This window comes from Emys orbicularis, chromosome 12, assembly GCF_028017835.1.
Source record: "Emys orbicularis isolate rEmyOrb1 chromosome 12, rEmyOrb1.hap1, whole genome shotgun sequence".
In the NCBI taxonomy this organism is placed as follows: Eukaryota; Metazoa; Chordata; order Testudines; family Emydidae; genus Emys; species Emys orbicularis.
The window spans coordinates 42,010,527-42,037,282 of NC_088694.1; the positions used below are offsets into that span (position 1 = coordinate 42,010,527).

Consider the following 26,756-nt stretch of genomic DNA (forward strand, 5'->3'; position numbering starts at 1 on the left):
GGGGTCCTTAATACCCCCCTTTACAATCTCTTTTGATTTGATTCTACACACTCAGTCATGCAGCAGTATTAGAACTGAACAAAGAAACCAAATCATACATAATATTTTAAAGAAATAAACAGACATTTTCTCACTTTGTCACACCTCCATTTTGGAGGCCCAAGTTGAGACGCTTTGACGTGGCCCAAGGATCCCCAAAATAAACTTTTGTATGAGAACTAAAAAATCCTGCTCCTGCCCAAGAATTTCCTCAGAGCCTCCTTGACTTCTTTGTTCCTCAGACTGTATATGATTGGGTTGAGTGTTGGAGTAATGATTGTGTAGAATAGGGAGGTTGCTCGGTCAGTGTCCACAGAAGCCCTGGAACTGGGTCTCATGTAGGTGATAAAGCAGCTCCCAAAGAACAAGGTGACTCTGATGAGGTGCGAGGAGCAGGTGGAGAAAGCTTTGCATCTCCCCTCAGCTGAGCACATCTTCAGGATGGCGGAGAGGATGCAGACATAGGAGGTGATGATCAGGATGAAGGGCACTATTGTGAACACTACACTGAGTACACCATTAAGAACATCATTCAGGGATGTGTCTGTACTTGCCAGCCTAAGTACTGGAAGAACATTGCAGAAGAAGTGGTTGATTATATTTGTCCCGTGGAAGGGTAACATGAATATGGTTGCCGTTTGCTCATATGCCATCATGTTGCCCATGACCCACACCACAGCTGCCAAGCTAATGGTGACTTTTCTGCTCATGATGAGCGAGTAATGCATGGGGTTGCATATGACAAGGTACTGGTCATAGGACATCACAGCCAGCGGGCAGCACGCTGAGCTGCCAAAAAGGAGGAAGAAGTACATCTGGGCTTCACAGCCAAGGAAGGAGATGGCCTGATGCTCTGACAGGAGGTTGGACAAGGTCTTCGGGATGGTGACCTATGTGTAGCAGATCTCCAAGACTGACAAGTTCCTGAGGAAGAAATACATGGGGCTTTGGAGCACCCGATCACCCACTGTGACAGTAATGATGAGACTATTTCCTATCAGAGTGATGAGGTAGATGAGTAAGACCAGGATAAAGAGAAGGAGCTGCAGATGCTGGAGGTCTAAGAAGCCCAGAAAGATAAACTCAGTCACTGACCAGAAGGACCAATGAGGAAAGAAGATACTTTCAAATCTGGGGTTTCAGGAGGGGGGGATTTGTTTTTTGTTCTGTGTGTTGTTCCATCTCTGGATGGAGAGAGAAGCCAAGCAGGTAAAATATCTCCTGCAAATATACCTGGAATAATATATCTGAAACCACAGATACTGTGAATAGGGCAAGGGAACGCATTAGCTTATCTTTTGTCTTGGCTTGTGAATTTTCCTATGACACAAAGGTAGTTTTATTCCTGTTTTTGTAACTGTGAAGCTGAGCCCAGAGGGGAATCCTCTGTGATTTAAATCTTTTTATTACCCCATAAAGTTACCTTCCATCCTCATTTTACAGAGGTGATTCTTTTATTTTTTCTTTATAAATAAAGTTCTTATTTTAATAACTTGATTGATTTCAGTGTTCTGAAGACAAAGGGTATGGTCTATGTTCACATTGCTAAGGCAACTGGTTGGTATATTATTCTCAAGCCTCCTCAGGAAAGGGGCTGAAGGAGCTTGGGGGATATTTTTGGGGGGAGGGATAGGGATTCCAATTGACCCTTCCCTGAATTTTTGTGTAAATCATTTTGTGGTGGCAGCAATGCCATCCAAGGACAAGGAAAGGCATTTTTGCCTTGGGGAAGTTTTAACCTAAGCTGGTAGTATATAAGTTTAGGGGGTCTTTCACTGGGTCCCCACATCTGTACCCCAGAGTTCAGAGTTGGGGGGCAGGAACCCTGACAAGGATAGAGTTCATTCACACTGGCAAGGTGTGCGTATAAGGCAAATTCACAAAGTCATTTCCAGGTTGTATTTGACCTCTCAAAAGCCAAGGAAAGCATTCTTCAGGGATGTCAGTGTGATGGGTTCGGTCACAGAGATCCCCTTGGGACTGTCATTGTGCGTAAATTTTCTCTGAGCCCATTTTCCCTGCCATCTTGGGACTCCAGAACCCTGCCTTGTTGAGCTAGATATGCTAGCCTGCTGCAACGCAGACCCAGGGTCTGGGCCATGCCCCTAAAGCTGCAGACTTTAGCAAAAAACAGCTCAGCAGATTAGCTGTCTCCAGCACCCAGACACCCAGCTCCCAATGGGATCTAAACCCCAAATAAATCCATTTTACTCTGTTTAAAGATTATACAGGGTAAACTCATAAATTGTTCGCCCTCTATATCACTGATACAGAGATATGCACAGCTGTTTGCTCCCCCAGGTATTAATCACTTACTTTGGGTTTATTAATAAACAAAAGTGATTTTATTAAGTATAAAACATAGGATTTAAGTGATTTCAAGTAATAACAGACAAAACAAAGTAAGTCACAAAGCAAAATAAAACAAAACACACAAGTCTAAGCCTAATACATTAAGAAACTGATTGCAGGTAATATCTCACCCTCAAAGATGTTCCAATAAGCTTCTCTCACAAATTAGACTCCTTCCTAGTCTGGGCCCAATCCTTTCCCCTAGTACAGTCTTTGTTAGATCCAGCAGACATCTCAGGTGGTAAGTAGGGTTTTCTCATGACTGGCAGTCCCCTTTGTCCTGCTCCTCTCCCTTTTATAGCTTTGGCACAAGGCGGGAATCTTTTGTCTGTGCTTGTCCCCGTCCCCGCCTCATCAATGGAAAACTACAAGGATTAAGACGGATTCCAGCATCATGTGACATGGTCACATGTCACTGTAAGACCCCTAGTCTCCATTCTTCCTGGGCTGGCCCACACATACACAGGAAGATTTGCAGGTAAATAAACCATTTACAACCAATTGTCTGGGTCAATGGGAGTCTTCAAGATTCTAAACCACCATTAATGGCCCACACTTTGCATAATTACAATAGGACCTCATAGTTATATTTCCTATTTCTAGCTTCAGATACAAGAATGATACATGCATACAAATAGGAGGAATATATTCTGTAGGTTATAACCTTTGTTATGATACCTTTCAAGAGACCTTTTGCATAAAGCATATTCAAGTTACATCATATTCACACTCATGAGCCTATTTCCATAAAATATATGGAGTGCAACGTCACAGTCAACTCTTCCCGCCATGAGTTTCTAGGTCTCCAGTTCAGGTCTATCCCATGGCAGGAGTGACTCCAATTTGTTACACTAACTTGGCTGCTCCGTGTCTCATGTGAAGTGAGTTTAGTGTGGGTGGGTTGGTGTGTACCAATGATCAGGGCTGGAGTTCCTTTGATCTGGAGTTAACAGTTTAAGAGGACAATTGATCTGTGAGTTATGCTTATAAGACGCACACAGAATCTTTTTAAAAGGGATAAGGCAATAAGCCATGTTTATTAAGAGTTCAATTTAAGCATTAAAATCAGCATATGCTTACACACACACACACACACGCACCAAAAGGTTCTGCAGCTGGATCTTATAGTTACCAGTCCTTAGTATTGCTTGGTCAGTTCCAGTGGCCAGATGAAACTGCACACAAGGGAGGGGAGCTGGGCCTCTGTCAAATGCGTTCAAAGCTCCAATGTTGATGCAGAACAAACCCAAAGTCCCATGGCAATACACCCTTCTTTTATAGTGATACGTTCCCATACAATTCTATGGCACACCGGAGCTGTTAGTTAAGGTTGTTCCCTATCAGGTTGTTACTGGGAGTATCCACAGCTGTTTCTTATCTCGTTACTCTGGTTCCACTCTTTATCTTGTCTTTGGGGCATATGCCTTTGCTTTAGGGTCGTCAATCTGCCATCCGGGTGATTCCTCTTGATTTCTTCACTACCCTTCTGACCATCCGGCCCATCAGTACTGGTCTCTATTAGCATGCCATATATTCTTCACTCACACAAAAAACAGTAAATAATTTCAAAAGTAAGAATTGCAGCCATAACACTTCTATCCTTCTAAAAACAATCAATAACACGTAAAGCAAAAAATAAAACCAAAACAATTTCTTCTTACTAATTCAAGGCTAACAAAATAAACAAAACGGAGTACAATTTACTCAAGACAATTTCTCCCCATTAGGCTTTTGACCTACATTGTCCCCCTTTTGACCCTTTAATATGAATATATTAAATGGGTCACATCTTGTTTAATTGTTTTAAGGCAATGTATTGCGTAACAATTTGGACCTGTGGTTTTAATTTGAAGTATATTCTCTTCATCCAACAGCACATAAAACACATTATGAGAAACATTATTCCAATTAGTACAAAGAAAACAATTATGGGATGAATAATAATATTTGAAACTGATATCCATGAGGGGGACCAGCCTCTAAAAATGTCATACCAATGTTGGACCATCATTTGTTGAGCTTTTGTGGATACTTTCCGAATTTCAGTTCCTTGATGCAGAATAGCCAGACTTTATGTTAGTACTGTTGTCCAGGTCGCTGCAGTTAATTCACTAATTTGCTTATTCCCTGCTACCCAGTCATAGAATCATAGAATATCAGGGTTGGAAGGGAACTTCGGAGGTCATCTAGTCCAACCCCCTGCTCAAAGCAGGACCAATCCCCAACTAAATCATCCCAGCCAGGGTTTTGTCAAGCCTGACCTTAAAAACCTCTAAGGAAGGAGATTGCACCACCTCCCTAGGTAACCCATTCCAGTGCTTCACCACCCTCCTAATGAAAAAGTTTTTTCCTAATATCCAACCTAAATCTCTCCCACTGCAACTTGAGACCATTACTTCTTTTAAAAAATGTTTTGTCAGCTATGTCGCACATAGTGGCATAGTAATCCCAAAATGTGGTCCCAAATGTGCCACTGTAGATTTAATGTATACAGCCCTGTCTGTAGCAACTCAGCTATCTGGTGTTTTTGCCCTTGTACTACTGTGTGGTGCAAAGCTTTTACTGCACTAGCCTTAGTTTTTAATGCTTCCAGGTCCACTGAATTTAATATTCCTGTTCCAGCTCCTATGCTTCCCAGTATAGAACTGGCTAGCTCTCTCTTTCCACCAGGGCCGACCCTACCCATACAGAAAGTATGCAACTGTGTAGAGCACCAGGAACTTTGGGGCAACAAATTTCCTGGTGCCCTATGCAGCTGCTTGCTGCTCCAGCCCCTGCTCCACCTCTTGCCCGTTGCTCCCACCCCTGCTCCACACCACCCCCACCTCTTCCCACCCCTACCCTGCCCCACCCCCACTTCACCCTTTCCCCAAAGCCCCTGCCCCTGCTCTGCCCCCACACTGCCTCTTCCTGCCCCTGCTCTGCCCCCACTTCCCTGAGGACTGCAGCAGGGTTGGGCCTGCACTCACTGGTGGCAGGAAGTGCAGCGACCCGGCCCCAACCCACTCTATGCCGCTGGTGAGTGCTGGGGGGTTGGTTCCCCCTGCCCCCAAAGCCTGGCAGCCAGGGGAACAAAGCAGAGTGGGCTGGGGCTGGGTCACTCCACTTCCCGCCACCCTGTGAGTGTGGGGTCAGGCCTGCCCTGCACTCACTGGGCAGCAGGAAGTGGAGCGACCCGGTGTCACAATAAAATGCCCCCCACCATGGGGTCCCCTGGGTCAGCACCAGCATTGTATATTGCTAATGCCTTTATATGCATTGGAAAATATCTTGGGAAGGGTTGAAGGTGTGAGTGTGGAGTGGAAGATTCCTTTGCAGGTTACAAGAGGCCGAAGGGAGAGGAAGGGAGAAAGGAACGGGTTAACTCAAGGATCCAGCTAGGCCCAAAGATAAGGAACGAAACTGCAGCCCAAGGTCAGTGCACACAAACAAGCTCTCTGCTGCCAAACAGCCAGAAGCCTTTATCTTAACCCTGGCCAGCCGTGAGAAAGGAGAACTGAGCCAGACAGAACTGGAGGGGTTGCAAAACTAGTAAGATTGCGAAGGTCAGTGAGTTGAAAAACAACAGTCTCATGACCCTGAAACCAGTGTGTTTTGGGGAAACTAAGGGAGCTGTGGAAGGCAGGTTTGGACTGGTATCAAGACCACGGGGGACAAGGGTCCCTGGACAAAAATGCCCCCAGAAGAACCCATCGCTTAAAACCCTCCCAAGAGCTGAAGCAAGTCGGAGATTTACAGCAGACCCTAGACGACCTGTGCACAGGGCAGAACTCTTGTCTACCCTTCCCCCCCATCTTCTTCTTACGTTACACCCAGGCTTGGGCAGACTTGGGTTGTGCATGTGTAAGTATGAAAGTTGGTTAGGGCTTGGACACTAATGCTTTCTTTCTCCCTCTGAGTGATGTGGGGTGTGCCCAACACTCACAGCTGTTATTTGATTAATAAAGCTTTAAACTTAGTCACTTGGTGTGCTCCTTCATCTCCTCGCCTAAAGATCCTGCGGCCTCAGCCTGATCACCTGAAGCCCCAGGCAGATTGGTAACATAAATCTGTCACACTGGCCCCAACCCACTCCACTCTGCCAGCGGAGGCCTGGGGTTCCACACAGCCCCCCCCTCTCCCCCCCCGCAGCACCAAAATGGCTAGGGATAGCCCTGGTTCCCACAAAGTGGAAAATGTTTTTGTTTCAAAAAGGCATACCAAGCATTGAATAAGGGTGTGTGTCAAGGCTAATTCCTCACTCTTGCACTTCGAGTGCACAAGGTGGGGCACACAAGGATTTAACAGCTGGGGAGAAAGCAAGCCTGGGGGGGCTGAAATGTCCATAGATCTGTACAGCCTGAAGCAGCTAGGATGATAGCATGCTGGACTGTGCGGGGGAGCCAGCCAGCCAGGGGACCCTGTCTGCTGGGTTTCTGTTGAAAGTTTTGATAAAATCAGTATTCTGGTGGAATATTTATATTCCACTGAATCAGCAATTTCTGGGGGAAAACTCTTTCATAAGAAAAAATCTTCACCAGCTCTCATTTTAACATTAGAAGAGACCTTAGATCATCTCATTTGACCTCCTGCATGAGACAGGCCATTAAATTTCACTCTGTGATCCCTGTATTGAGCCCAATAAGTTGTATTTAACTAAAGCATCTCCAAGAAAGTCACCCAGGCTGGACTGAAAGCCATCAACAGATGGAGAATCCACCACTTCTGTGATGTGAAATTGTCTGGCTTCAGCTTTGAGCCATTGGTTCTTGTTCTACCTTTCTCTGACAGATAAAAGACCCTTTACTATCTGGTATTTGCACCCCAGGTACTTATTATTACCACAGTACTTATTATTATCACTCCCAATATACACATAGGGAACTGAAACACAAAGAGAGTAAGGATGGGATTTTCAAAGGAACCTAAGGCTGTTAGGTGCTGAAGTTAATTTGGGCATCTAACTCTCTTAAATACCTTTGAAAAAACTCAGTAAATGCAACTTGCCCAACGTCAAACAAGAAAGCTTTGGTAGAACAAGAATCCTTCCTATATGTCTGTCTATCTTTTTTTGCGACCCGGGGCTGCTAACAGGGAGTTTCGCAAGGGAGTTCTCCAGGTGAAGGAGGAGCTATACAGCACCCTTTTGGGGTAAGTGACTGTCTGTAGTGTGTGTTTGTTTGTGTTTGGGGGTTACTTGCTGTGTGCTGAGCTTGTGTTTGTCAGTCTGTTTGTTTGTTTGTTTGGTTGAAGGACTGTGTGCTGTGGCTCGCAGTTGGAAGCTGTGAGCTTCAAAGGAAGCTTTGAAAGCTAGGACCCTCTGGTAAGTGGCTGAGCCTTAATCAGTGGGTGGGGCATTCATACAGGTCAGGGCTTTATAAAGCAGCGCACAAGCGACCAGGGAGCTTTTGCAACCAGGGGCTGCTAACAGGGAGTTTCACAAGGGAGTTTGGAAGGGGAGTGGGAAGGGGGTGAGGGTCCCTTGCCGGTTCTATCTGTTTTCCCTGTATTCCCCTTAAAACCTAAACTTCTTGCTTATACAACCCTTTCAGCGGACAGGGGGCTGCAGACGGGAGTTTGACAGAGGGAGGCTTACGATGGTTAGGACGACCCGCAACACCTGTGCCAGCACTGCTTCTGTCTCCTCCACCTGCGCCTGTAGCCAGACAGAGTGCCTGAGCATGGATGCTACTATCCAGATCCTGGTGTAGTTTTGCAGAGACTGTAACTTGCAATTTCCACTTACTGATATCCAGGCTGGGGGGACCATCCAATGTGAAAGGTGCCTGCTGGTGGAATCTCTCAGGCAGCAGATGGGAGAGCTACAGGAGGAGGTGGCTAGGTTGAGGAGCATCTGAATCCATGAGCAATTCCTGGAGAGTGTCCATGTGGAGACAGCTGAGGTAGCTGTCCCAGTACACAGGACTGCTGATACACCACTGGTGGAGGAGGAGATGGCTCAGGGTGGACACTGGCAGCTGGTTACTTCTGGCAGCAGGCAGTGCTCCACCCCTGCTCCGAACCCTCCCGCCATGGTAATAGGTAACCGTTATGCTCTTCTTGATACAGGAAAGAAGGAATCACCCCCTACAGTAAAGGAGGAGAAGCCTCGTACCCCTAAGGCTGGGAGGTCTGCTGCCACCACTGCGAATAGGAAACATAGGGTAGTGGTGGTCAGAGACTCTCTGCTGAGGGTGATGGAGGCGCCCATCTGTCTCCCTGACATTTCATCTCGGGAGGTATGCTGCCTGCCGGGAGCCCGGATCCGAAATGTTACAGAGGCATTGTTGAGGATTATCCAGCCCTCTGACTACTACCCCATCTTACTCATCCATGTGGGCACAAATGATACTGCACGGTGTGACACTGAGCAGATCAAGAGTGACTACAGGGCTCTGGGAGTACGGGTGAAGGAGTTTGGAGCACAGGTGGTATTCTCTTTGATTCTTCCTGTCAAAGGTAGGGGCCTGGGCAGAGACACATTCGTCATGGAGGTGAATGCCTGGCTGCGAAGATGGTGTCACCAGGAGGGCTTTGGCTTCCTAGAACACAGGATGCTATTCGAGGAAGGACTGCTAGGCAGAGATGGCATTCACCTTTCGAGGAGGGGAAAGACCCTATTTGGACACAGACTGGCTAACCTAGTGAGGAGGGCTTTAAACTAGGTTTGACGGGGACAGGTGAGCAAAGCCCACAGGTAAGGGAACATGGAGATCTGGGAGATGGGTCGGAAATGAGAGGGAGTGTGAGCTATATTGGCAGAGAAAAAGGAGGGTCAGGACAAAACTGGGAGGAAAGATCAAACCAGTATCTTAGATGCCTATATAGAAATGCGAGAAGTATGGGTAATAAGCAGGAAGAACTGGAAGTGCTAATAAATAAATACAACTATGACATTGTTGGCATCACTGAAACTTGGTGGGATAATACACATGATTGGAATGTTGGTGTGGATGGGTACAGCTTGCTCTGGAAGGATAGACAGGGGGAAAAGGGAGGAGGTTTTGCCTTATATATTAAAAACGTACACACTTGGACTGAGGTAGAGATGGACATAGGAGATGGAAGTGTTGAGAGTCTCTGGGTTAGGCTAAAAGGGGTAAAAAACAAGGGTGATGTCATCCTAGGAGTCTACTACAGGCCACCTAACCAGGTGGAAGAGGTGGATGAGGCTTTTTTTAAACAACTAACAAAATCATCCAAAGCCCAAGATTTGGTGGTGATGGGGGACTTCAACTATCCGGATATATGTTGGGAAAATAACACAGTGGGGCACAGACTCTCCAACAAATTCTTGGACTGCATTGCAGACAACATTTTATTTCAGAAGGTTGAAAAAGCTACTGGGGGGAAGCTGTTCTAGACTTGATTTTAACAAATAGGGAGGAACTCGTTGAGAATTTGAAAGTAGAATGCAGCTTGGGTAAAAGTGATCATGAAATCATAGAGTTTGCAATTCTAAGGAAGGGTAGAAGGGAGAACAGCAAAATAGAGACAATGGATTTCAGGAAGGCAGATTTTGGTAAGCTCAGAGAGCTGATAGGTAAGGTCCCATGGGAATCAAGACTCAGGGGAAAAACAACTGAGGAGAGTTGGCAGTTTTTCAAAGGGACACTATTAAGGGCCCAAAAACAAGCTATTCCGCTGGTTAGGAAAGATAGAAAATGTGGCAAAAGACCACCTTGGCTTAACCACGAGATCTTGCATGATCTAAAAAATAAAAAGGAGTCATATAAAAAATGGAAACTAGGACAGATTACAAAGGATGAATATAGGCAAACAACACAGGAATGCAGGGGCAAGATTAGAAAGGCAAAGGCACAAAACGAGCTCAAACTAGCTACAGGAATAAAGGGAAACAAGAAGACTTTTTATCGATACATTAGAAGCAAGAGGAAGACCAAAGACAGGGTAGGCCCACTGCTTAGTGAAGAGGGAGAAACAGTAACAGGAAACTTGGAAATGGCAGAGATGCTTAATGACTTCTTTGTTTCGGTCTTCACCGAGAAGTCTGAAGGAATGCCTAACATAGTGAATGCTAATGGGAAGGGGGTAGGTTTAGCAGATAAAATAAAAAAAGAACAAGTTCAAAATCACTTAGAAAAGTTAGATGCCTGCAAGTCACCAGGGCCTGATGAAATGCATCCTAGTGAAGGGTTAAAATCCATGTGCATCTTATATAACAACTTGGTATATGGATTGTGCCAGCTCTTTCTCAGACCCAAAGTCCAAAGTTTGGTCTGGAGACCAGAGGCCTAGCTAATAGTGATCAGCTAAGAGAAAGCTGGGGTAAACAAAATAACATTGCCTTTGCTAAGATATGCTTGGTCAGTAGAAATGCCAGATGTTAAGGCAATAACTGAATAATTACGTTTCATCCAATGTTTCAAATTGAACAAAGGATCCCTGTTCCTATTGTGTTTCTCCTGAAGGGAAAACAGTCTTCCCACAGATCCAACCTTGAGTTTATGAAAATTGGCACATGTTAGTATAATGATATGGCATCCTTCCACCTCCCTTCCAAGGGACCAATGCCCTGCCTTAAGACATAAAGGAGACAATCTCTATTTCCATATGCTTTCACTGTTTCTTTGCTTTAACGCCTAGGAATGTACCTGTTGGACAATCAAAGAAGTTGCTCCATTCCTATGGACCCCAAATCAGAATTCAACATATATATTTTATACTAATAACATTTTATCAAAGTATTAATTAAATGTTAATTTGATACTTGGAGACCATGGGCGGAGACATTATGTAACCTTTTAACCATTGGCTAATGTGCTATCTTGTCTTGCTGCAAAACCTATCCTGGGGTGTGGAACTGCCTACCCCGTCACTTTCCTCCGCCCATGGAAAATCTATATATTTCATTGTAATCAACTGATTGACAGTGTCTCTGAGCCTAATAAGCCAGGTGACACTCCGCCAGCGCTGTGTGTAATAAACCCCTATGCTTTGACCTCTGCACGGTGTGGATTTATGTCCTTCACTAGAATACTCAAGGAGCTAATAGAGGAGGTATCTGAGCCTCTAGCTATTATCTTTGGAAAATCATGGGAGACGGGAGAGATTCCAGAAGACTGGAAAAGGGCAAATATAGTGCCCATCTATAAAAAGGGAAATAAAAACAACCCAGGAAACTACAGACCAGTTATTTTAACTTCTGTGCCAGGGAAGTTAATGGAGCAAGTAATTAAGGAAATCATCTGCAAACACTTGGAAGGTGATAAGGTGATAGGGAACAGCCAGCATGGATTTGTAAAGAACAAATCATGTCAAACCAATCTGATAGCTTTCTTCGATAGGATAATGAGTCTTGTGAATAAGGGAGAAGCTGTGGATGTGGTATACCTAGACTTTAGTAAGGCATTTGATACGGTCTCGCATGATATTCTTATCGATAAACTAGGCAAATACAATTTAGATGGGGCTACTATAAGGTGGGTGCATAACTGGCTAGATAACCGTACTCAGAGAGTTGTTATTAATGGTTCCCAATCCTGCTGGAAAGGCATAATGAGTGGGGTTCCGCAGGGGTCTGTTTTGGGTCCGGCTCTGTTCAATATCTTCATTAACGACTTAGATATTGGCATAGAAAGTAGGCTTATTAAGTTTGCAGATGATACCAAACTGAGAGGGATTGCAACTGCTTTGGAGGACAGGGTCATAATTCAAAATGATCTGGACAAATTGGAGAAATAGTCTGAGTTAAACAGGATGAAGTTTAACAAAGACAAATGCAAAGTGCTCCACTTAGGAAGAAAAAATCAGTTTCACACATACAGAATGGGAAGAGACTGTCTAGGAAGGAGTACGGCAGAAAGGGATCTAGCGGTTATAGTGGACAACAAGCTAAATATGAGTCAACAGTGTGATGCTGTTGCAAAAAAAGCAAACATGATTCTGGGATGTATTAACAGGTGTGTTGTGAGCAAGACACGAGAAGTCATTCTTCCGCTCTACTCTGCGCTGGTTAGGCCTCAGCTGAAGTATTGTGTCCAGTTCTGGGCACCGCATTTCAAGAAAGATGTGGAGAAATTGGAAAGGGTCCAGAGAAGAGCAACAAGAATGATTAAAGGTCTTGAGAACATGACCTATGAAGGAAGGCTGAAAGAATTGGGTTTGTTTATTTTGGAAAAGAGAAGACTGAGAGGGGACATGATAGCAGTTTTCAGGTATCTAAAAGGGTGTCATAAGGAGGAGGGAGAAAACTTGTTCACCTTAGCCTCTAAGGATAGAACAAGAAGCAATGGGCTTAAACTGCAGCAAGGGAGGTCTAGGTTGGACATTAGGAAAAAGTTCCTAACTGTCAGGGTGGTTAAACACTGGAATAAATTGCCTAGGGAGGTTGTGGAATCTCCATCTCTGGAGATATTTAAGAGTAGGTTAGATAAATGTCTATCAGGGATGGTCTAGACAGTATTTGGTCCTGCCATGCGGGCAGGGGACTGGACTCGATGACCTCTCGAGGTCCCTTCCAGTCCTAGAATCTATCTATCTATCTATCTATCTATCTATCTATCTATCTATCTATCTATCTATCTATCTATCTATCTAATCAGCTACTTATTCCATTTATATTATTAGCACCTTATAATTCCCTCTTCTGAAAACTTTCTGTTATGTATCTGAGTGAAAAGTTTCTGGAAATTTTTCTCTTTCAAAATAAACTGAAGCAATATGTTTATTGATATGTCAGAGGAAGTAGGGTCTTTTTTGATTGAATTTTGAGCATTCTGGACCAGATTTTTAAAGGTATTTAGTCACCTAGTGAGATTTTAAAAAACACCCACTAAATCAATGATTTTTAGGTGCTTTTGAAAATCAGAATAGACACCTAAATACCTTTTAAAATCTTGCCCTCTCTTTCATTCATTATCCTCTGCTGTCAACTGATGCTAATTTTATTTCATATAAAGTTAGATCAGTTTTTAAGTCTCTGCTTTCTCTTTATTGTTTTAGAACACTTCTTTTGTGAAAAGAACTGGCTGAAAAAATTGTGATGGAATGGTTTTCTACTTGAAAAGTGCTAATTCAACAAAACCAAAACATTGTGTAGGAACATATCAGTGTTGCTAAAATTTTCAACAGGAAAGTAACAAAGTGTTTAATTTAATACGATTAAAATATTTCCCTTTGACTTTATCTCTTTGACTACTCTGTTCTATTCATTGAAACAAAACAGTGTGTAATAGTTCATTGTGTGGGAAAAAAATCAAGATTTTGACTTTTTGCCCCTATTCAAAATGAAATGTCAAAATCTTAGCATTTCCTGTGGGATGGAAATTCATTTTTTTCAGTCAGCTGAGTTTGTGATTTTTTAACAGGAACATCCTGTCCTTTGTATCCTGGTCAAGTTTCCTCTTATGACATTTGGAACCAATCCAGCAAACTAGAGAGGAATGTCACACAGTTGAAGTCTGAAGAGTTCAGGTGGTAGAAGCAAGTAATGCTTTTCAAGAAGGTAGCACCTCAGTTAATTAATTGTAGTCAGTTGATTTGAGAGAATCTGAGGCAACTGCAAATCTGTTCAGTTGCGCCAAATCTTTGTGATTCCCAAGATGAGGTGTGTAGCCTGTGTCCAAATTACTTTGCCACATGGGGAGGAAGTGGGGCAGATTAGCTCAGTTCGTGTTGGAATGATCCTGGGCAGAAGATTTTGGGAGCTATAGACCTCAGGGAAAACATAGGGTCTCCTGTAACACCTCACTATTTCACCTGGTGCCTTGGTTTCCCCAGTTGGGTCCACTGTGAAGATCAAACACAAAGACTTCCGTGGATATGCTGTCTGTATTCCCAGACCTCTGAGATCAGGAAGGTTGGTTTAGTGGCTAGGCATACTGGATACTGGACTGGCATACAGAAGATCTGGCTCAGCCATAGATTCATAGATTAAAATGCCAGAAGGTTCCATTGTGATCATCCAGTCTCCTATATTACACAGGCTGTGACAGGGCTCCCTTCTCCACCACACACAGGCGGGAGGCTTTCCAGGTTTATAAGCCCCAGTGTATTATTTATTAGGTCCTCTCCACCAGTACATCACTGCAGTCTGGTGCAGCAACACATAAGTGGATGTTAACTTCCCCCTTAAAGATAGCCCACTCTCTGGGGAGGAAGAAGGAAAGATTTCCTCAAACTGTGATCCTGTATTCTCTGGCCGCTGCCAGCCTCCTTCCCTGGCACTGCCTCGCTCTTCTTTAACTGTTCCCAGCTGATGGGTTGATTGTTCATTTGCTTGTTAGCCCCCTGCCTAATTAAACCATTGAGCACCATCTCCCAGTTAAGTCCACTCCAGTGGGGAATAGCTAGTGAGCAGAGGTTTGGGTTAGTTTAGGGTCCTGGTACACTGTCACACAGACCATAGAAAAAAAATCCCATCTTGATTTTAAAAAACTGTCAATGATGGAGAATCCACCATGACCCTGAGTAAATTGTTCCAACCACATACTCCCTGTGTGACCTTGGTCACATCACGTAATCTAACCTGTACCTCAGTTTCTCATCTGTAAACTGGGGATAATCCTTGCCTACCTCACATCTTGTTGTGAGGAATAAATTTATTACTAGGAGTGAGAGGATCAAATATGTCGGTGCGGTGGGCCAGAAAAATAGATAGGTAGACTGGACAGTGCTCTTCTTTTGGTGACCTTTATTCAGCTCCCAACATCATTGCTAGTGGCTATGAGTTCTTGGTTTTCCTCTTCCCTTCCTTATAGAAGCAGGAGCTGTGACAAATTTTTATTACCAATCTGCCTGAGGTGTGAGGTGATCAGGCTGAAGCTGCAGAATCATTTGGGGAGGAGATGACGAAACACACCAAGTGTCTAAATTTTAAAGCTTTATTAATAAAATAATAAAATTACAGTGGAGAGTGATGGGTGCTCCCGACGTCACTCAGAGGAAGGAAGAAAGCATTAGTGCCCCAAGCCCTAACCCACTTTCATACTCACACACACTCTACCCGAGGCTGGCCAAGCCGGGTGTAATGTAAGAACAACGGGGTGAAGGGTGGATGGGAATTCTGTCCTGGGACCAGGTTGTCCGGGGTCCACTGTGATCTCCGAGTTGCTCCAGCTCTCAGGAAGGTTTTTAAGTCCAGGGTTCCTTTGGGGGTGTTTTGTTCCACGACCTCTCTTCCTGGTGTTCTTTGTGCCAGTCCACACCAGCTTTCTGTGGTCTCCTCAACTTTCCCAAAACACACCGTCTAGACTTTGTTGTCCTCTTTGTTTTCCTCCGTGCTGGCCTTCGCTTGTCTTGTTCGTTAGGGGCTGCCTCTGCAGGTCTGTTCAGCTGCATCTTCCTTTCTCACGGTTGGTTGGTCGATTCCAGGCCCCCGTCTTTCTCAGCAGGCAGCCAAGCATCGGCTGTGAGCTGCAGCCTTGGGCTGGAGTCAGTGTCTTATCTTCTGACTGAGCGAGCTGGAGTGTCGAGTTAACCCGTTCTCTGCTTTCTTCCTCCTTCCCCCTCTGACCTCTTGCAACCTGCAAAGGATTCTTCCATTCCACACTCACACACCTTTGACCCTTCCCAAAATGCCCTGCAATGCTTGCAACAGTGTTAGCAATATACAATGCTGACCTGCTTTCCCAAGGGGGACCCCTTGAGGAAGGGGGTTATTGGGGTGTGACAGTCCCCCCCTTGACCCTGAATCAACATTTTGGTGGGAGGGGTCACCACTTAGGTGTCTACCCTCCCTCTGATATGGTGGCCAAGGTTACTATTGGTCTCCTACATAAACAGCAATACAGCATGCACAAAATGGTTTGGACAGCAACAATTGCATACATCAGCCAATAATGACTTCTGGCTTCGTTAGTAACATAGCATAACACATCCCCCTGTTGACATAGATGCCCCCACTCTAATGGCGGTGGTGAAGGCAGCTTTCTCCAGATTAAATGTGTGTTGTAACATCTGACTGGAATATGGAAAGTTGTTCTCAGGTGTGCACCAATGGAAGAAATAAATTGGGCATTATCCATGAAAAATTAAACACAACATAAAGAACAGGAGTACTTGTGGCACCTTAGAGACTAACAAATTTGTTTCAAAACGGCTGGCCAATGCACTGAAAAATTTTGTGTTTGTGATCTTAATAGTAAGTCAAGAGGCACCCTGGGGTCAGTGGCTCTCCAAACACACGCTGAGGTATTGGTGAACAGATGTGTTGCAGTGGGGGCATATCCCGATGCCTCCCCTTCCCAACAGATGTGTTGACCCACCTCATAAAAGCGATCTGGCACTGCCTTCTCTTTACACATCATTTGAGGCGGCTCCATAGGCCATAGCTGCCAGGTGTTGCCTTCTGCAATCCATATGTGCTGATAGTCCGAGGATGCAGTCAGCACATACTGCTTAGCCGTGTCATTTGGGGGAGCCACCACCTCTCACATGACAGGATGGATCACCCAGTCCCAAAGGCAGCCTTCCCAGAGGCCTGGTTGGATAGTTATAGCAGGGGCCCACACTCCTTTCATGGGGCCAAAAGCTGTGAAGGAGCAGGCTATGCCTGTGCACTTCAAATTAGTGAGCCTCCAGAATAGCGGAAAAGCCATTGCTCCCGGGGAATCCCTGAGTGGGAATGGATTTCCCCGGGCCAGACTCCATGGAGCACATTCTCCTGGATGCTCCGGACTTGTTGGGTCAAATATTGTTGGAGCTGGGAGCATACAGAATCCCACACTAGTTGATCCCCAGCCTCAATTATGGTCTCAATTAGTCCCTGCAAGGTATCCCACGTGTGAAGGGCCAATTTGGCAGTATGTTTGAGGACAGCGGTGGCCACTGTAAGGTGGGTAAGGTCCGCACTTGTAACTAGTCCTATGGCCTTTTCCAATTGTCCCAACCATTCATCTCTCATGGCCCCTTGCTGAATATTCCAAATACTAGCTGCCGTATTGGTCCCATCCCACAAGGAGCCCACCAAGGTCCGCCTTTTCTGGGGGGACAAGGACAACATCTGCCTGAGATGGGCAAGTTGGAGGGTGCCCCCCAGTACAATTGGGAAGGAAGGTTGGGACTTAGAAGTGTTCCAGAAGCAAATAAATGTCTAAAGCCCCTAAAGTGGCATTAAGGATGATTCAGCGTTGAGTGGCTGCCTCCCATTTGGTGGCTGGTAAAATCTGCCAACCCCGCTGGGGGGAGGGGGGGATGGGACATAACGTTGTCCCGTGTGGTGCTGCCTGGCGGGGTATGGAGCTCTTTGAGGTTAATCCCATCTGGGACCCAATTGGGGAGGGATATGCAGAGCCAGGGGACCTGGGGTTCTCGGCCGGGGGCCGACCCTGGAAAATACCCCAAAATACATTGTATTACAATGAAGGATTTTGCAGGCCTGAAGCAGCATGAGCGGTCCCACCACTCATGTTCAGGGTGTCCCTGGGCTCTCGCTATTACTGCCTTGTCCTGTTAACAAAGCAAAAGGAAAAGAAAAAGAACAACATAAATGCACCTATGGGGAAACTGAGGCTCGGACAAAAAACTCCCTAAGTCATTAGTCATCCCATTATAGCCCTTTCTAGCTCCCATTCTGGATGTTGTTTGCTTGGTTTAGGACGTTGCAACATTGCGACCAGGGATCAGGGATTGCTATCACTCGCCAAAGGGCTTCCCATTCTGCTCCAGGCCACCACAGGAGGAACAGGGTTTGTCCCCATGGGATCCATGGGAGGTCCGAGGCCACCCACCAGATATTTTCCTGGGGCCCTTCTGTGTCTATCTGGACTATGCATTGTTTCCAAGGCACCTCCCCTCCAGCCTTGCGCCACACTGTGGCTCAGTCCCCATCAGCGGCTCGAGCCAGGGAGAGCCTTTGGAGGTATTCTCCCTTCTCAAAATTATAATTATCCAGATAATCCCATGGATAGCTGGAAACCCAGATGGTCCAGGCAGGTGGTTGGTCCACAACTGAGGCCAACAATGCCATGACCAGAAACCTAGGGGAAAACATATGTTTTGAGCTGATTGGCATGTGCCCATTTTAGTTTATCTGGTAGCTGAAGCTGGTACCCTACCGAGGAGATGCAGTTCACAATGGAGTATGGACCCACCCACTTAATGTCCAGGATGTGATCTCCTTTCCCCAGCTTTTGTAACATTACCTTGTTTCCAATTTGCCATCCCCGGATGCCTTTAATGACAATCCCCTTACACTTGGCCTTTTCCTTATTTAAAATGACCTCTATGGCTTCACGGGTTTCACATAGCTTCTTCCTCAACTGGGCAAAGCTGAGACTTTTTTTTTGGTTGTGGCAAACAGTAAATGTGGTTATTGTAAAACAGTACTTACATTACATTTACATCTGTCTACTAGCGGGTTGCTAACACTTTCATCCTCCCAAAACACTTCTTTCCAGGAATTAACACATACACTTTGCACATTATAAATTACTTTGGTCTCATTATCCAATTCATCCCACATTCCTAGTGAAATGTTTTTACTACAGGGCTTTGGAGCATCAGGCAAGGACAAGTACACCCACTTTTGAGGACTTCACTCGGTACAACCTCCGGTGTCCAATAGCTTCCCTCCCTCCCCAGCCCACCTACTCGAGGTCTGGGGTAGCCAAAAGGATTCCATGTGCCATATGAGGAGTGGGCTAACTTTCCATATCTTTGCTTTAAAACCAATTCCTCCTAATATGGTGTCTACTGCCTGAGGATGTTTCCCCGTAGTATTTTTTTTAATACATAACAGTGCTAGCAACAAGACAAACAACACAAGACAAAACATGAAACACAAAACACAATTTCTATTGTGACAGTAGATTCATGGAATTTTGGGTTGCTCTTCAGCTGGTATCAGCTTTTCCTGATTTTCTGAAAAACAAAAAGAACATGTTTCTACCCCTTTGGGGGTGGCAGATTATTGCTTTCTTTCACAAATACCCTTGCTGATTGCAGGCAAAACAGAGGAATTACCCCCATATTTTCCTGTGCTTGTTCTATAGGCAGGCCAGGTTTTAATGGCTTCTACCTTTATCAGTTAGGTAATTTGCATTAACACAGATGCTTTCTGGCTTGCTTTTGGATCCAAAGCCATCAGCAGCTCAGAGACTCTGTCCTAAAAGGGACATAATCAACTTTCACCAGAGTTCTGATTACTTTTAACTTTTAACTCCTGCTTCCAAACACACAGTGATTTGAAAAGGAGAACACAAACTATTGTGGCTCCCTTTGGAGCCCTCAGAGGATTTTAATTAAATAGCATGGTATGTTTCCATTTCTCTTACCCCTTTCTACAATATACACTGCACATGTTCTGGGGAAAATGCACATTCCTTTCATAATTAAATTTTTAAAACATTAGCCATATCAATTTTTACATAAGGTGTAACTGTTTTCTTTGTGCTCACAGAATTTTTAGGTACGCTTAGCAAAGTGACAGTTTGATTACCCAGAGCCACCTCAAGGCTCAGTGTGGGGCACTGTCTTTTTCTTTTTTACTACAGCTCTTCTTTGCTATTTTGTTACCAAAGGGTTAAATGCTAAATACCAAAATTAAACAACACTAGTTCCCTGTGTCTGGCAAAAAGTTTTTCTTGGTTTTGCAACTTTGAATGGAAGATTCAAATGGATTTTAGTGGTATTATTTAAAACACTCCAATTCATTTTAAACCTACAAAACAAAGATTATACACACCAGGAATGTTGTTTTAGCAAATTTGACTAACTTGTTCATAGCCTCCTGTGAAGCCAGCTGACCAGGCAGCCGGACTACCGTGTCCGCGCTCCCTAATGCCCGTAAGTCTGGCCTTGAACCCATCAATGCCATCACCCATGACTGCGGGATTCCCAAGTCTGCAGCTGTACCCTTCTATTCCCTGAGCATGTTGTCACAATCCCTTAGTACCACTCTTAAGATCTTTTAATCACTTGAGATTTCACATTGCCCACGCTGGCACTGGGGCTTCCAATGTTACCCCACTGGGACAGAGGGAGACACGCTAAGCCTCCCTCCATATTACTCTGCCTACTACCACCGAGGATTCATACACCGAATACAAAACCCCTCCTAGGGGCAGAGCGAGAAACCCTAAGTTCTCCCTTTATGCTCAGTCATGCTACGTCTGAGGGTGTATGCACCGAGGATACCTGTTGCGTGGAGCAAAGGTCTCTAAGCCCACCTCCTATTGCCCAGCACTTCTACAACAGGGGGTTGACCCACCTGCACCCTTCCCCCGGAGACCGGGATGGAGAGCGGAATGCTAAACCCCTCTCTGGTTCTCAGCCATGCTATGACTTAGGGTGGGGCACACCTGTAATCATAAAATCCTCAACATGAAATACCAACAGTGCCGGACAGAGCAAACATGAAATAACAAGGGGGAAAAAAGTTGGTGTGTTCCGCATGGCTCCCCCACTACACAGTTCTCCACCAAAACTGTGACAGATTTATATCAGCAATCTGCCCAAGGCGTCAGGTGATCAGGCTGAAGCCACAGGATCATTTGGGGAGGAGATGACGAAACACACCAAGTGTCCAAATTTTAAAGCTTTATTAATAAAATAATAAAATAACGGCGGAGAGTGATGGGTGCTCCTGACGTCACTCAGAGGAAGGAAGAAAGCATTAGTGCCCCAAACCCTAACCCGCTTTCATACTCACACACGTTGTACCCGAGGCTGGCTAAGCCTGGGTGTAATGTAAGAAGAACAGGGGTTAAGAGTGGACTGGAGTTCTGTCCTGCGCCCAGGTCGTCCAGGGTCCGCTGTGATCTCCGAATTGCTCCAGCTCTCAGGAGGGTTTTTAAGTCCAGGGTTCCTTTGGGGGTGTTTTGTTCCACGATCTCTGTTCCTGATGCTTTTTGTGCCAGTCCAAACTGGCTTTCTGTGGTCTCCTCAACTTCCCCAAAACACACTGGCTAGACTTTGTTGTCCTCTTTGTTTAGCTCCGTGTTGGCCTTTGCTTGTCTCGCTCGTTAGGGGCTGCCTCTGCAGGTCTGTTCAGCTGCATCTTCCTTCCTCATGGTTGGTTGGTGGATTCCAGGCCCCCGTCTTTCTCAACAGGCAGCCAAGCATCGGCTATGAGCTGCAGCCTTGGGCTGGAGTCAGTGCCTTATCTTCTGACTGAGTGAGCTGGAGTGTCGAGTTAACCCGTTCTCTGCTTTCTTCCTCCTTCCCCCTCTGACCTCTTGCAACCTGCAAAGGAATCTTCTATTCCATACCCACACACCTTTGACCGTTCCCAAAATGCCCTGTGATGCTTGCTGACCTGCCTCCCCCAGGGGGACCCCAAGAGGGAGGGGGCCATTGGAGTGTGACAGAGCCCCCAGTGGTCTCAGATAGGTGGGCTTCTTCTCCTTAGAGCCTACTGCCATATAATTGCATTTATTCCTCCTTTCAGTGACTTGGAAGGAATATGACGAGATGCCCCAAGGAACCAAACTTTGGTGACTGAATTAATCTTACTCGGTTTCTCCAGCCTCCTTGGCCTCCAGCTCTTCCTGTCCTTCTCCTGCTGGACTCAATACTCACCATCACTGGGAACTTTGTGATCATCTGCCAGCCAGCAGCTCCACAACGCCACCTGTTCCTCAGCAACCTGGCCGTGGTGAAGGCTGGACACATGTCTAACACCATCCCCAAAATGCTGGTGGACCTCCTAGCAGAGAGGAAAGCCATCAAGGTACCAGGCTGTATTTCACAGCTTTCCTTCAACATCTTCCTTCGGGCCACTGAAAACTTTCTCTTGGTAGCTGGTGTATGACAGCTACTTCACCACCTGACAGCCACTACATCACCATGTTGAACCCAGAGTCTGTGGCCATTTGATTTGGCACTCAGCTGCTGGGTGAGCAGGGTCTTAATCCCCGTTTTTCCCACCATCCCCCTCTGCAGGTTGTTTTTCGGTGGCCCCAATGAAATCAATCATTTCTTCTGTCACCCAACTTCAGTTCTGTAGCAATCTTGCACTGATGTTTCCTTCAGCGAGGTCAGCTTTCTCACATGCCCATTATCTCTGGTCTGGGATGCTTCGTGATTATCCTGGTGTCCTAAACACACTTCATCTTAGCCACAGAGAGGATGCCACACAACACCTGCTCCTGACCCCTTCCATCTATAGCCTGAAGAGCAAGAAGGTCTATGGAGCCTTTAGAACCATGATGAGGAAACAGTTTTTAAAAGTGATATTCCTAAACTGGTTCAACAATATGTCCCCCAAAGAGATGTTAGATTGAAACTGAAAGAATAAAGGAAAATGTGTTGTGCTCCTTTCGACTCCATTTCTCAATAAGAATAAGAACTACTTCAAATACTCACAGTAGGTCATTATACAGTAGAGTTGCCCCTTCCCCACCCTCACCTGCTGCTGCCCCTAGTGCCCATTACGCAGTACAGCTGCCCCTTCACCTCCCCCACCCTCTGCTGCCCCTAGTACCAATTATATGGCATAGCTGCCCTTTCCCCACCCCTCACCCTCTGCTGTCCCTAGGGCTCATTATACAGTACAGCCGCCCCTTCCCCACCCTCACCCTCTGCTGCCCCTAGTGCCCATTACACAGTATAGCTGCCCCTTCCCCACCCCCACCCTCTACTGCCTCTAGTGCCTTTTATACAGTATAGCTGCCTCTTTCCCACCCCCACCCTCTGCTGTCCCTAGTGCCCATTATACAGGACAGCCGCCCCTTCCCACCCACCCTCTGCTGCTCCTAGTGCCCATTATACAGTATCTCTGCCCCTTCCCCACTATACAGTATAACTGCCCCTTTTGCACCCACACCTTCTGCTGCCCCAGTGCCCATTATACAGTTTAGCCAACTCTTTCCCACCCCTCACACTCGGCTTCCCCTAGTGACCATTATTCTGTATAGGTGCCCCTTCCCCACCTCCACGTTCTGCTGCCACAGACTTGTTTCGGTGGCAAAGTGCTTGGCCAGGTTTATTGCTGATGAAGCATGATCCTAGTGCCCCATCTCAATGTTTACATGTGTGCTAACACATGTGTGCTTGTGACAATGGTACCAACTCAAGCAGCATGCCAGGATGCTGTCCCCAAGACTAGCACAAAGGTTCCCCTCCCATGACCGCCCCTTTTATACATCGATACAAACATTGCGTATTACACTCAAGATGTTGTTAGTTTCCACCCTGCTAGTGTGAACGAAACATCCTTATCCATTATCCTGTCATCCCATCCTTATCTTTATGAGGTGTTGTTGTGTTCCTGTACTATCTCTTAGGAATGTGTTTGCTTTTACGTCAATTCTTTTCAGACTCTAATGGATTATGTAGTAGATGACTGATTGCTATTATTAGTTAGGCTTGGCAGAATTTGATTATATACAATTTTGATAGATAATATTGATCTTAATGTTAAATATTTTTTCTATTTTTATCAGTTTACATTTTCACAGTTGCACCAAGTTATTGAAGGATCAGACAATAATTATTGAATGATAGTAGATGGTCAGTTTCAAAGGTTCAAGCTTTATAACTATCAGTATCATTTGTCAAAATATACAAGTAAATATTTGCCATGGACAGGTCATGGGCCTCCAGACCTCGTATTCAGAGCCAGATTCTGAAGTCAGAAGACAGGAGTCAGGATACCAGGAGGTCAGAAGCAGGAGATAAACTGAAGATCAGAAATATGATTCAGGAGCCAGAGTCAGGATCCCAGCGGGTCCAAGTCAGGAGACAGAGTGGAGGTCAGAATCGCAAAACAGATGCAGGAGTCACACTGAGGCAGGATGCTAGGAGTAGGCAGTGCACAATCCAGTACAGGGTGAAGTCCAATTGTTCAGAGAGCTTCCTGTTCGTGCTGTTGGCTTAAGTAGGGCAAGCAGGCCAATCAGCTGTTCCAGGACTCTGCCAATAGGACTGTAGGGATGGAGCCTCAAACTGGGGCTGGCCTTCATGGGTCCCAGGAAAGCAAGCACCAGCAGGTTTCCAGGTGGACAGTTGGTGCATGGCTGCCCCTATAAACCTTGTAGACCCAGGTTTTCGACCTGTGGATCAATGCTATGTCCTTAAATTGCACTCTAATAGGTTTTCAAGCAGCATTTTTTCTTACTTTGCCTATCTGTAAATTTCAATTATTATCACTGGAAATATATTTTTTTATCAGTTTTTATGTGCATGACAAAATGGATTGTTGCCAATAAAAATCTAATTCTTCCAAGGCTATTGGCTAATCTGTCCAAGCCAATCCAGCAGTACCCAGAAACCCCAACGGAGCCCATGGTATAATGTTCCTAACATAGGTCCCCAGAAAGGATAAGGGACTTCCTAAGAGAAGATGGGATTGGCCTGGAATTTTGGAACTGAAGGGTGAAGGCTTTGCATTCATCCCTGTTCCTCCAGCTAGTATGTGGTGCCACTTATGATTAATACAGGAGGTAAATATTTCTAGCACCATTTTGTAGGGGCAAACTGAGGGACAGAGAGACAAAGGGACATAACAATGGTCAAATACACAAAGTCAGGAGTCCTCTTGGATTCCTTGCTGATGCTGGACTCTTGTGTAACAACAGCCATGAGTAACACTTCTTGTCATCTCCAGTTGTCTAGGAGACTCTGTCACATCCTGGTGGACAAAGACCTGGCCTCAGTCATTCACACTTTTGTCACTTATTGGCTGGACTACAGTAATGCAATATACCCGGGCATGAAACATTCAGCGCTTAAGAAACTCCTGCTATTATAAAATGCGGCAGTGTGTCTCCTCAGCAATACAGGCCACCCTGCACACATAAGACCTATCCTCTGCTCTCTACACTGGCTTCCCATAGAATTTCAACTTGAGTTCAAGGTCTCGGTCTTTATCTTCAAAGCGCTCCATGGCCTGGGCCCAGGACACCTGAAAATGGTTTAACACTCTGGTGCAAAAATGGTGGCCAACAACTGTGCTCCTCTGGCACAATGGAACTCTCAACACTAAAGCCTTGTCTACACTAATGCTACAAGTCAGTGAAAGTTACGCTACTTAAGTTGCATAAGTTACATAACTTAAGTGGATGTAACTTACATCCACTTAACACGGTGTCTACACCACACTATGTCAATGGGAGATGATTTCCCATTGACATAGCTTCCACCTTGAATTAAGGTGGATTAATTAAGTCAATGGGAGGGCGCTCTCCCATTGACTTATCATGTCTAAACCAGACCCACTAAATTGATGCCATTGCACCGATTTAACACTTAGTGTAGACAAGGCCTAAGAGTAAAACTCAGTGCGGTAGATGAAACTTTCTCCTACAAATAGGATGTGTACAATTCCCTGGGCCACTTCCCCACAGCAGCCTCCTTCACCGTTACCCCAGGGCCGCCTTCCTTGTGCCTGATATGGATTTGTACTGCTTAGTTCCCCCAACAGCATGGCTTCCTCCTACAGCTCCTGACATGCGCACCTCACTGACTAACTGGGAGACTTTTAACTAGCTCCAACCAGCCCTTGATTGGCTTCAGGTGTCCCTATCAACCTAGCTATCTCCACTGATTTCTAGAAGGATCTTAATTGGCCTCAGGTGTGTTGATTAACCTGGAGCAACTGCCATTTGGTTACCATGGTACCAGGGATTTGTTTAGCCTGGGGCTAACATACCTATTCCTCACTACTTTACTATAGCCATCTGGCCTTGCCCTGTCACAAATCATAGAAGATTAGGGTTGGAAGAGACCTCAGGAGGTCACCTAGTCCAATCCCCTTCTCAAAGCTGGACCAAGCCCAACTAAATCATCCCAACTTTGATCCACCAAAACCTAGTAGACTGGAATTCACATGCCACCAACTTCTCAGCTGAGAGTTTTCAATGTGTCTCAAGGGATATTTGGGATTTTGATAGCAGCCTTAACTACCTGAAGGGGGTTTCCAAAGAGGATGAAGCTAGGCTGTTCTAAGTGGTGGCAAATGACAGAACAAGGAGCAATGGTCTCAATTTGCAGTGGGGGAGGTCTAGGTTGGATAATAGGAAAAAACTATTTCACTATGAGGGTGGTGAAGCACTGGAATGGGTTACCTAAGAAGGTGGTGGAATCTCCATCCCTAGAGGTTTTTAAGGCCCGACTTGACAAAGCCCTGGTTGGGATGATTTAGTTGGGTTTGGTTCTGCTTTGAGCAGGGGGTTGGACTAGATGACCTCCTGAGGTCTCTGCCAACCCTAATCTTCTATGATTCTGTGATATAAATGCTCAGTTCTCATTATCACTCTGCGGCTTTGAAAATCTCAGCTGAATTAACCTTTAAGATTCCAATTTTCCATATAATTAAAAATACGGTAATGATTCTAACTATCTGTCCCAATACACACTTTTTCTCTCTGAACTATTTTGACATCTATGGAAGAGATTGGAGGTATTATTATTAGAAAACTCTATGAGACTATCTGCTTTGGGACTTATTACCAGTAATGCTCATATAAGTTTGAGGCATTCAG

At 45.4% G+C, this 26,756-nt stretch overlaps 1 pseudogene; it reads right to left on the bottom strand.

Moving 5' to 3' along the window:
- Nucleotides 1–218: 218 nt before the first annotated feature.
- LOC135886218 (olfactory receptor 10P1-like) lies at nt 219–20,156 on the bottom strand (annotated as a pseudogene).
- Between the last annotated feature and the right edge of the window lie 6,600 nt (nt 20,157–26,756).